This window comes from Molossus molossus, unplaced genomic scaffold (genome assembly GCF_014108415.1).
Source record: "Molossus molossus isolate mMolMol1 unplaced genomic scaffold, mMolMol1.p scaffold_m16_p_2, whole genome shotgun sequence".
Classification (NCBI taxonomy): Eukaryota; Metazoa; Chordata; class Mammalia; order Chiroptera; family Molossidae; genus Molossus; species Molossus molossus.
Genome location: NW_023425355.1, coordinates 75,346,171 through 75,357,388, shown reverse-complemented (window position 1 = coordinate 75,357,388; position 11,218 = coordinate 75,346,171). Strand labels below are relative to the sequence as shown.

General features: G+C 38.0%; 1 pseudogene; it reads right to left on the bottom strand.

The window, feature by feature from the left end:
* Window positions 1-1,241: 1,241 nt before the first annotated feature.
* LOC118635766 lies at window positions 1,242-2,646 on the bottom strand (annotated as a pseudogene).
* Window positions 2,647-11,218: the final 8,572 nt, after the last annotated feature.

The following is an 11,218-nucleotide window of genomic DNA, read 5'->3' as shown; positions in this document are numbered from 1 at the left end:
GTTTGCAGGACTCAGGTGGGGTCGCAGCCGAGGCAGCAGTAACTTCCCGCCGAGTCCCCTGGTCTCAGCCAGTTTGTGCGGCACCAACCGAGGTCTTAGCATGCAGCCGAGTTCGCAGGACTCAGGCGGGGTCGCAGCCGAGGCAGCAGCAGCTTCCTGCTGGTCCCAGCCCAGGCCACTGCGGACCGTGGGCTCCCGGCCCCCTCTTGCGTCCTCGCAAGCCTACCAGGATTGAGTCGGTGTCCCTGGTTATGTGGTCCTCCAAGGTGTCTTTCGGTTGCCCCTTCCTGATGACTTGTCTTTATTTTCATTGTAAATCCAGTTTGGTCCTGGGAGATGGTCTGTGTAGCTCCATTCACTCTGCCGCCATTTTTTCTTCCTCTATCTAATTTATCCTTTTTATATAATAAAAGAATGTATCAAATCTTCATTTGTGTTCTAAATATCAAAAAAGAAAATCAAAATAAGAAAACCTTAAGCCTGGAAAACTATGAAAAAAAGACCCACCCATAGCTCTGCTCCTCAGCACAACTTCTGCAAGGACACAGTATGTTTGCTGACTTTAGAATGTTTATTCTTTAAAAAATTAGTTGCTTTTTATACAGTTATACAAAATTCTTAATGTTTCTTTGGCAATGGAATATAATGGAATTTTACAACTATATAAAATGTTACATTTGCCTAAGAAACAGTATTTACTGCGTGTACATAGTTGACTGACAAAATTCTCCACCATCCAGCACCCTAATTAACTGATGAAATAAGCTACCTCAAAAGGGATATTACAGGATTTGCAAAAAGAAAGAATGAGCAAAAGACAGACAGACAGACACATACACACACACAAACACACAGACACTTTTCCACCTTTCTGTGCTTTGAAACACAGTATTATGTCCCTATCTGCAGGCAACTTGCAATAATTGCCAAATACAATTTAGTGATAAGGAAATCCTTTTAGTGATGAAAAAATTCTTATAAGTAACATTGAAGTACTGCTTTAGTTTAACTATACATAAGAAATTACTTAAACTTCTGTTATTTCAAATATATTTAATGCTCATTTTTAAAGATGAGCTGCCCTCCACACACTGCCAAATATAACTGCATCATATCTTTGAAATTAAACAGAAAAACAAACAAACAAACAAACAAAAACCCAGTGCTGGTGACAAATATACAGCAAATTCACTTATTCATTCTTGGTAAAGACTGAAACGAATTCTCAGGATCATGAAGAGCTAGAAATTCACCTATTTTCAAAGACTTGTTTGTAGACTATGCAGCAACTTTGTTGTGTTTTCTATATTCAAAATCTGCAAACTCCCTGCCCCCACAACCACCTGTGAATCCACCACAAAATTCTCCAGGGGTGGTGAAGGCACCACCTCTGCCACCACCACACCCTTGACCACCACGGAAACCAAGACCTCCTCTGCCTCTGTACCCTCCATGGCCACGGTTTGGACGGAGTGGGATTCCAAATGTTTCAGCATTTAATCTTCTTTCTTCAGCCCAGGTTGGTTTCCGTCTATTATGATCACAAGAAATATTATCAAAGAAGGATTCAGTTTTGTCATAATAGCAATTAGTTCCAAGTGGATCTTCATCTGCATTTCCTTCACTGTTTTGAGTATCAACTCTTGTGTCTTCTTTATCTTCACCATTTACAGGCTTCCCTCATTACTCAAGTTTATATTCCACTTTCAATTTAAGTTTATTATGAAACCCCCTGTCAATTTCCTCCTTGTTAAATTGTGCATTTGTACTTTCAAAGTCAAAGTCTTTCTCAAATTTCATAGGACCATCTCACTGAATACCACATCTTCCCCTGCTACCTCGATGACCTCCACACCCTCTCCTTGGAGCTAAAGGAGCACCTGGAACTATTTGTTTTTTACTATAATTTCTTAGTTGCTCGTTTTCTGGTCTTGAAACTGTGCTCTTGATTCTCTATTGCTTTTTGGCTGGTAGATGGTAAAAGCCTGGTTGATATTGAGCTCCTTCTCCAAACAGGTTCTGGAACAGGTAAGTGGGCCGAGGTGGTCTGTACTGCTTGTTCCATGGTAGAGCTTTTATTCAAAGGATCTAATTGAGGGCTTGAATGACCTTGAGATAACTGTGTTTTTACAGTTCTTTTATGCTCTGCAAAGGCAGAACCAACTGCACTACTTTGGGGTAGGGTACCACTGTTTGACGCTTCTCTCCCAAAGGATGTCAAGGAGCTTCCAGCAACACCAACAGCACCAAACTGCTGCCCGACTAATGAATTTAGACTGAACTGGCTGTACATTAACATCCTGCCAAAAGGTCCATAGGAACCCCCTGACTGGAATGAAGAAGTAGTGAGCCTAGTGAACAATGAACAACAGCTGGGTCCTGAGGCAAAGAACATTGTGGTTTTGGATGCTCACAAACAGTGAGGTCTTTAATATCACTTCCCTGGAGTATAATGTATTCAAAGACTTCATCTCGATGTGGTATTGGATGATCTGTTGGTCTGTCTTCTGTATCAAAGGACCGAACTTTGGCCCAGGCTACAGTGGATTTTTCCGTGTTGATGGTGAAGAGGATGCCCTCATAGCAGATCTCCACCTTGGAGATAAGGCTGATCTTGCTGCCAATGTAAGGGGTGCCACCACTCATGGCACTGCCCTCCCGCAGCTAGGGACCGCTAGCAGAAAGGCAGATCCCACACTATGCACCGACACTCACTCCAACAGCGCCTATAGCAGTAGCCTCAGACCCAACTTGGTGGCAGTGTCAACTCCACTACAATTCCCCAGCCTTCTGCCCTTAAGCCACAGTGAGGGAGCAGTGGCCTATGGCCTTCATTTTAAAGTCTATTTTATTGGATATGAGTATTGCTACCCCAGCTTTTATTTCTTTCCATATGCTTGGAAGATATTTTTTGATCTCTTCACTTTCAACCTATGTGAGTCTTCTGTTGTGAGGTAAGTATCTTGTAAACAACATATATGTGAGTCATGCTTTCTTATCCAATCACCTACTGTGTGTCTTTCTGTTGGAGTGTTCAATACATTCACATATAAGATTATGATTGACATATATTTATTTATTGCCATTTTTTTTTTATTGTGCTCATATTTTCTTTCCTATTTCTGCAACTAATTAAAACAGTCCTTTTAACATTTCTTGCACTGCTATTTTGGTGCTAATATATTGTCTTTGCCTTTTTTTTTTTTTTTTCATCTATAAAGCTCTTTATTTCTCCTTCTATTTTATTTTTTTATCTAGGTCTTTTTGAAAATTTATTTATATTTTATTAATTAATTTCTCTTACAGAAGTTTCTCCTTTTTCTCCCACTGATTCCCCCCTCCCCCTCCCTCCCTGCCCTTTCCCCAGTTTGTTGTCCATGTCCACTGTTCATGCATACATGCATATAAATTCTGTGGTTTATCTCTTCCCCACCACCCCCCTATTTAGGGGATTGTCAGTCTGTATCCCACTTCCGCGTCTCTGGGACTACCCCCTTCCTCAGACTGTTATGTTCATTATATTCCACAAATAAGTGAGATCATATGAAATTTGTCTTTCTCTGTTTGGCTTGTTTCACTTAGGATGATACTTTCCAGGTCCCTCCATGTAGTCTCAAAGGATAAGAGGTCTTTCTTTCTTACAGCTGCGTAGTACTCCATTGTGTATATGTACCACAGCTTTTTGATCCATTCGTCTACTTATGGACACTTGGGCTGTTTCCAGATCTTAGCTATTGTAAATAGCACTGCTACAAACATGGGGGTACATGTATTCTTTCTGGTTGGTGTTTCAGGATTCTTAGGATATATTCCTAGAAGTGGGATTACTGGGTCAAATGGAAGTTCAATTTTTAGTTTTTTGAGGTAACACCATATTGTTTTCCATAGTGGCTGCACCAGTCTTCATTCCCACCAGCAGTGTACTAGCGTCCCCTTTTCTCCACACCCTCGCCAACAGTTGTTGTTTGATGATTTATTGATGGCAGCCATTCTGACAGGTGTGAGGTGATACCTCATTGTTGTTTTAATTTGCATCTCTCTGATGATTAGTGATGATGAGCATTTCTTCATATGTTTCTTAGCCATTTGTATGTCCTGTTTAGAGAGGTGTCTATTCAGTTCCTCTGCCCATTTTTTAATTGGATTCTTTGTCTTCCTTTTATGGAGTTGTATGAGCACTCTATATGTATTCGAAATTAACCCCTTGTCTGATATATCATTGGCAATTATGCTCTCCCATACAGTAGGTAGCCTTTCCATTTTGATGATTATATCTTTCGCTGTGCAGAAGCTTTTGAGTTTGATGTAGTCCCATGTGTTCATTTTCTCCTTTGTTTCTATTGCCTTAGGTGATGTGTCAGTAAAAATTCTGCTGCGTATGATGTCTGAAATTTTGTTGCCTGCAGTCTCTTCTAGGATTTTTATGGATTCATGAGTTACATTTAAGTCTTTTATCCATTTTGAGTTTATTCTCATGTAGGGTGTAAGTTGATGGTCTAGTTTCATTTTTCTCCAAGTAGCTGTCCAATTTTCCCAGCACCATTTATTAAAGAGGCTGTCCTTACTCCACTGTATGCTCTTGACACCTTTGACAAATATTAATTGAGCATATTGCCTTGGGTCCATTTCTGGGTTCTCTGTTCTATTCCACTGGTCTATATGCCTGTTCTTCTGCCAGTACCAGGCTGTTTTGATTACAGTGGCTTTGTAGTATATCCTGAAATCTGGTATTGTGATCCCTCCAACTTTGTTCTTCCTTTTCAAGATTGCTGTGGCTATTTGAGGCCTTTTTTGGTTCCATATGAACTTTTGAAATAATTGTTCTAATTCTGTGAAGTATGCTGTTGTTATTTTGATGGGGATTGCATTGAATCTATAGATTGCTTTGGGTAATACGGACATTTTAATGATGTTAATTCTCCCAATCCATGAACAAGGTATGTGCTTCCACTTTTTTGTATCTTCCTCTATTTCTTTTTTCAATGTAGTTTTCTGCGAATAGGTCCCTTATTTCTTTTGTTAAATTTATTCCTAGGTATCTTAATTTATTTGCCGCAATGGTAAATGGTATTTTTTGCTTAGTTTCCCTTTCTGTGAGTTCATTGGTGTATAAGAATGCCATCGATTTCTTGACGTTAATTTTGTATCCTGCTACTTTGCCAAATTCATTTATTAAGTCTAGTAAACTTTTGATGGAGTCTTTGGGGACTTCTATGTATAGTATCATGTCATCTGCAAACAATGACAATTTCACTTCCTCCTTTCCAATTTGGATCTCTTTTATTTTTTCTTCCTGTCTGATTGCTGTGGCTAAGACTTCCAGTACTATGTTAAATAGGAGTGGCGAAAGTGGGCATCCTTGCCTTGTTCCTGTTCTTAAGGGAAATGCTTTTAGTTTTTGCCCATTGAGTATGATGTTGGCTGTTGGTCTTTCATATATGGCCTTTATTATGTCTAGATATGATCCCTCTATTCCCACACTGCTGAACGTTTTTATCAGAAATGGATGCTGGATTTTGTCGAAGGCTTCTTCAGCATCTATTGATATGATCATGTGGATTTTATTCTTCATTTTATTTATGTGGTGTATCACGTTTATTGATTTGCGAATATTGTACCAGCCTTGCATCCCTGGGATGAATCCCACTTGATCATGGTGGATAATTTTTTTGGGTGTATTGCTGGATCTGATTTGCTAGTATTTTGTTTAGGATTTTTGCATCTATGTTCATCAGGGACATTGGCCTGTAATTTTCTTTCTTTGTTGTGTCTTTTTCTGGTTTTGGAATTAGAATTATGCTGGCTTCATAAAAGGAGTTTGGAAGTCTTCCTTCTTCTTGAATTTTTTGATTGTTTGAGGAGAATGAGTATTAGTTCTTCTTTGAATGTTTGGTATAACTCCCCCGTGAAGCCATCCGGGCCTGGGCTTTTGTTTTCTGGGAGAGTCTTGATTACATCTTCAATTTCTTCTGTTGTTATTGGTCTGTTCAAGTTTTCTATCTCCTCCTGATCTAGTTTTGGGAGACTATGTGTTTCTAGAAATTTGTCCATTTCACTTAGATTGTCGAATTTGTTGCCATATAATTGTTCATAGTAGTTGTTAACAATCTTTTGTATTTCTGTGGTGTCAGTTGTTATCTCTCCTCTTTCATTCCTGATTCTGTATATTTGGGTTCTCTCTCTTTGTTTCTTGGTGAGTCTAGCTAAGGGTCCATCAATCTTGTTAATCTTTTCGATAAACCAGCTCTTTGTTTTATTGATCCTTTGAATTGTTTTTTTGGTCTCTATGTCATTTATTTCTGCTCTGATCTTTACTATTTCCTTCCTTCAACTTGCTCTGGGGTTTTGTTTTTGTTTGCTCTCTAGTTCTTTAAGTTGTGAAGTTAGATAGTCTATTAGAGATTTTTCTTCTTTTTTGAGGTAGGCCTGTAGTGCTATGAACTTCCCTCTCAGAACTGCTTTCACTGCATCCCATAGATTTTGTGTTGTTGTGTGTTCATTTTCATTGGTTTCCAGGAATTTTTTAATTTCTTTTTTGATCTCCTCAGTGACCCATTCATTGTTTAATAACATGCTCTTTAGCCTCCATGTGTTGAAATGTCTTTGCATGTTCTTGTTGCAATTGATTTCTAGTTTCATGCCATTGTGATCTGAGAAGATGCTTGATATAATTTCAATCTTCTTGAACTTGTAGAGATTTAGTTTGTGCCCTAACATGTGGTCTGTCTTTGAGAATGTCCCATGTGCACTTGAGAAGAATGTGAATTCTTTAGTTTTGGGGTGTAGTTCTCTGTAGATATCTATTAAATCCTTTTGGTCTAGTGCTTCATTTAGAGTCTCTGTTTCCTTGCTAACTTTTTGTCTAGAGGATCTATCCAGCGATGTCAACGGGGTGTTGAAGTCCCCTGCTATGATTGTATAGCTATCGATTTCTCCTTTGAAGTCCTCCAGCAGATTTTTAATATATTTTGGTGCTCCTATATTGGGTGCATATATGTTAATCAAGGTTATATCTTCCTGTTGGATAGATCCTTTCAATATTATGTAGTGGTCTTCTTCTTCTCTAATTATGGCCTTCATTCTGAAATCTATTTTGTCAAATATGAGTATTGCTACCCCAGCTTTTTTTTTCTTTTCCGTTTGCTTGGAAGATTTGTTTTCATCCCTTCACTTTCAATCTATGTGAGTCTTTTGTTGTGAGGTGGGTCTCTTGTAAACAACATATACATGAGTCATGCTTTCTTATCCAATCAGCTACTCTGTGTCTTTTTATGGGAGCATTCAATCCATTTACATTTAAGGTGATTATTGATATGTACTTATTTGTTGCCATTTTTGTTTAGTGTGGTTCTATTTTTCTTCCTTTTTTCTCCTGGTAATTACAGGAGTCCTTTAAACATTTCTTGCGGCGCTGGTTTGGTGCTAGTGTATTCCCTTAGCCTTTTTTTTTTTTGTCTGGGAATCTCTTTATTTGACCTTCCATTTTGAATGATAGCCTTGCTGGGTAGAGTAGTCTTGGATTCAGATCCTTGTTTTTCATGACCTTGATTACTTCATGCCATTTTTTTCTGGCCTGTAGTGTTACTGTTGAGAAGTCAGCAGATAGCTTTGTGTGTGTCCCTTTGTAGGTGACCTGTTACTTATCTCTTACTGCCTTTAGGATTCTCCCTTTGTCTTTAATTTTTGGCATTTTAATTATGTGTCTTGGTGAGGGCCTGTTTGGGTTCTTCTTACTTGGAGCTCTCTGTGCTTTTTGTACTTATAATCCTGTTTTTTTCACCAAGTTAGGGAACTTTTCTTTCACTATCTCTTCAAATGTATTCTCTAACCATTGCTCATTTTCTTCTTCTTCTAGAACCCTTGTGATGTGGATCTTGTTACATTTCTTATTGTCTCACATTTCTCTTAGGCTGTATTCCTGTTTCTTAACTTTTTTTTCTTTTCGATCTTTGATTGGGCTATTTCTTCTACCTTGTCTTCTAATTCACTGATCTAATCCTCGGCCTCCTCTACTCTGCTGGTTATTCCTTCCAATGTGTTCTTTGTTTCTGCTATATCATTCTCATTTCCAATTGGTTGGTTTTCAATGCTTCTTTATCTTTACACATGCTGTTTAGCTTCCTCATAATTATTACCCTAAACTCTCCCTCTGATATCTTGCTCAATTTCCTTTCATTTATTGCATCTTGTGTAAAATTATTTTATTCTTTCATTTGGGATTTGTTTCTTTGTTTCACCATTTTGCCCATAACAGTGGGTGTTGGAGCCTGCCAAATTTTCCCTGTGATTGTTGGTGTTCTGCTGGTTGTGGCTACCTCTACTGGGTTTGGATGAGTGTGGGAGGATCCATATTAAACACCACTGTCAAACTTTACTGTCTTGGGAAGATTTCCCCAGGAAAATTTAAGTTGTCCTCTAGCCTTTTGCCTGGAGGCTATTAGTCTCAGTTACTTGATGAGGCTTGGTTGAAGCCCTCAACTGAATGCAAAAATCCCTCAGGTATTCAGGGTAAGAGGATTTCTAAGATGCTTGCTGGCTGTCAATGAGCCTCAATTTGCATTTCTCTGGCCTGGCCAGGTGTTGTTCAATTCTTGAGGGAGGGGCTGTTGATTTTCCCGGGGCTGTGGGGCTCTTTGAGTAAGATCCCTGCTCTCCAATGAGGAAGTGATTCAGTACAAATCTCCCAATGACCTCCAAATCATGAGTCTCTCTACACAGTTTCTTTCCAGGCCACTCTCCCTGTGCTAGAGCCCAAGATGAGTGGCTGTAGCTAATTTAGTGCTCTGTCCCAGCTCTCTGTGCTGTGGAGCCAACTTGGTATTTTAACCCAGAGGGAGCTGCTTACAGCTAAGAATGCTGCTGTCTGTGGGTACTTAACTCACCCTCTCATGCCTCTGTAGTTCTTACCAGGCAAAATTTGATGTTCTTTATCTGTCCCTGGTTATATGGGTCCTCTCCAGCTGCTTTGACGTTGGTTTTATCTGAAGATTTATCTTTATATTTGTTCCAGATTGGTACTTGGAGATTGTCTGTTAGATTCCATTTACTCTGCTGCCATCTGTGAATTTCCAAAGACCTTTCTTTCTTATAGCTGCATAGTGTTCCTTTGTGTATATGTGCCACACCTTTTAATCCACTCATTTATTGATGGATACATGGGCTTTTTCCAGATCTTAGCAACTGTAAATATTTCTGCTATGAACATAAGGGCAAATATATTCTCTCTGACTGGTGTTTTAGGCTTCTCAGAATATGGTTCTAGAAGTGGGATCAATGGGTCCAACAGCAGCTTAATTTTGAATTTTTTGAAGAAATTCCATACTTTTTGTCCCTATGGTTTACAGTCTGAAATCCCACTAACAATGTACTAGGGATCGCTTTTCTCCACATCCTTACCAGCATTATTATTTGATAATTTGTTGCTTGCAGCCATTCTGACAGGTGTGAAGTAATACCTCATAGTTATTTTAATTTCCATCTCTCTGATGATTAGTGACACTGAGAATTTTTTCATATGTCTCTAGGCCATTTGTATGTCTGGTTTGAAGAGGTGTCTATTTAGGTCTTCTTCCTATTTTTTAATTGGATTCTTTGCCTTCCTTTTGTTTAATTGTATGAGTACTCCATATAATTTGGAAGTTAACTCCTAGTGGGATGTATCATTGACAATTATGCTCTTCAATAAAGTGGGTTCCCTTTCCATTTTGATGTTTGTTTCTTTTGTTGTGCAGAAGATTTTAGTTTGATGTAGTCCCATGTATAAATGTTTTCAATTGTTTCTCTTGCCTTAGGCATTGTATCAGTAAAAATTCTGCTGCTTCTGATCTGAAATTTTTTTGCCTACGTTTTCTTTTGAATTTTTATGGATTGACGAGTCACATTTCAGTATTCTATCCATTTTGAGTTTATTCTTGAGTGTGGTATAAGTTGGTGGTCTAGTTTCATTTTTTTGCTTGTAGCTGTCCAATTTTTTCAACACCATTTTTTTTTTTTTTTTTTTAGTACATTCTCCTAGCAGGAACCGATCTCAGGATTCTCTGATCCACAGATCAACACTCCAACCACTGAACCAAACTGGCCAGGGCTCAAAACCAAATATTAAAGAACCTGTCTTTTCTCCATTGCATTCTCTTGCCAACTTTTTCAAATGTTAATTAAATGTCTTGGGTCAATTTTTAGGTTCTCTGTTCTGTTCCATTAATCTGTATACCTGTTCTTGTGCCAGTACCAGGCTGTTGGCTTTGTAGTTTAACCTGATATCTGATAGTGTGATTATTCTTACTTTGTTCCTCTTTTGCAAGATTGCTGTGGCTATTCGAGGTCTTTTTTTTTGTTACATATAAATTTAAGTATTTTTTCTATTTCTGTGAAATATGTTGTTGATATTTTCACAGAGATTGCATTGAATCTGTAGATTGCTTTGGGTAGTATGGACATTTTAATGATGTTAATTTTTACAATCCATGAACAAGGTATATGTTTCCACTTTTTTAATATCTTCCTCTATTTCTTTTTTCAATGTCTTTCAGTTTTCTGCAAATAGGTCCTTTAGTTATTTTGTTAAGTTTGTTTCTATGTATTTTAATTTTTTTGCCACAATGGTAAATGGGAATCTTTTTAGTTTCTCTTTCTGTGAGTTTATTATTGGTGTATAAGAATGATGTTGATTTCTTGGTATTAGTTTTGTATCCTGCTTCTTTGCCAAATTCATTTATTAAATCTAGTAAATTTCTGATGGAGTCTTTATGGTATTTTATGTACAATATCATGTGATCTGCAAATAATGACAGTTTTACTTCCTCCTTTCCAGTGTGGATTCCTTTTATTTTTTCTTCATGTCTAATTGCTGTGGCTAAGACTTCCAGTACTATGTAAAATAAGAGTGGTGAATGTGGGCATCCCTGTCTTGTATCCATTCTTAGGGCAAATGCTTTTAATTTTTTCCATTGAGTATGATGTTGGCTGTAGGGTTTTCATATATGGCCATTATTATGTCGAAATATGATGCTTCTATTCCCCCACTACTGAGCATTGGGTGCTAGATTTGAGTATTTTTTTTGTTTTGTTTTGTTTGTTTGTTTGTTTGTTTTTTACATTTATTGATATAATCACAAGGTTTTTCTATTTCATTTTGTTTATGTGGTGTATCACATTGATTTGCGAATATTGTACCAGACTTGCAGTCCTGGAATGAATCCCACTTGATCATGGTGAATAC